We start from the raw sequence: 1,477 nt of genomic DNA on the forward strand, positions 1-1,477 counted from the left end.
AAGTCTCCTTTTGATTGGACAGAAAATGCTCCAACTCTCGGTGACTCCGCCTCCGCCCCCCGGTTCTGAGCCTTCAGATCCCCGCCCACTTCGTTGTTCTCCGGAGATGAATTTCTCAATCTCAGCCAAACATTTCTCTACACATGGTGAGCATAATTTATGCTGACTGGCTCATGCATACATGAAGCAAACTGAGAAATATTCGTTCTCATAGTGAGAGAAATGTTTCACTTCTTTCCTCCCAAGGACCCATTCACTAATTCCTTAAAAAGCATTTTTTGAACGCACCTATTATGTGCAAGAACCCCGTGCTGGTTGCCGAAGGGGCTCGAATATCAAAAAGACATAGCCGCTAATATCCAAGGGTACCAAAGACACAGACATGGAAAGTTAAATAATAAAAAGCAATAGGAAACTGCTTCTGAGCCCTCACAAAGCAGTGATTAATTCCAAATGAATGATGCGATGAGAATTATGAGCTTAAAAGAGAGCAAGAGCCTGATGCGTTTGGACCAGCCAGAAGGCTTGTTCAAATTCAGTATTCTCCTCTTCCTCTACTTCCTCTCTGGCTATGAATAAGAAGAAAAGGAAAATGAAACATGGGACTCGCCTAATTTATATATTGACCAAGGAGGTACTTCCCAGCTCTTAACTCTTTTCTGTTTAAACCCCACAATAAACAGGCTCCTCTATGCCCCACCTTCTAGAATACTGGAAAATTCCATTTTGGATTATTTAAGGCCACCTAGGATTAGAAGCAGAATCAGGGATGGTCATAGATGAATTAGAATTCAGTTGTATAGATATATCCAGTCCAGCTAACCGTTGTATTCCGTGATCCTGCACCATTCACAAAACTCCAGTGCTAGATCCTTATCCCATAGATCTATGCAATGTTGATACTGTAAAGTAACGAAAGCTTGAACTGATAATTCCTAGGCACAAATCAGATGTTAGATCAAATGCTCCCAATGGGAAAGAAGATAATTTGTCTATCGTGTTTACTGGTTTGGCTGATTTTTTGGTCCTAAATTCCAGCACTTGTATTTCATTTCTCATCCTCTCAGGAGGTGCCCAGCAGCCCTGGGGGGCCTGGGAACAGACAGTGGACCTGGCCCCAAAGACTAATGAAGTGACTTGGAAAGCACCCATTTTGGTTACCACTTTCATTCAACGGCTTCCAGGACTCACCCTCTGCTCCCATTCAGTGTAGAATCTAAAGTCTGCTGTCTCTAAAGTATAACCCCACGTCTTTACCCCAAGGCAAACTTCTCAGATGCTGTCTGAATTCTCAGCCAGAGGACCTTTCCACGCCTGTCACCTGGGCATTATTTTCTTTCTTTATTATTTATGCCCCACCTGCTTTCAAAATGGACACATGAAAGATACTTCTAAACCCATTAAGAAAAATAGTCAACAGATAAGATCAATTTCCAGGCTGAAAGGAGGGTGTGTGATAATGTTTTACCATAAACAA

The sequence above is a fragment of the Camelus ferus genome, chromosome 9 (assembly GCF_009834535.1).
Source record: "Camelus ferus isolate YT-003-E chromosome 9, BCGSAC_Cfer_1.0, whole genome shotgun sequence".
NCBI lineage: Eukaryota > Metazoa > Chordata > Mammalia > Artiodactyla > Camelidae > Camelus > Camelus ferus.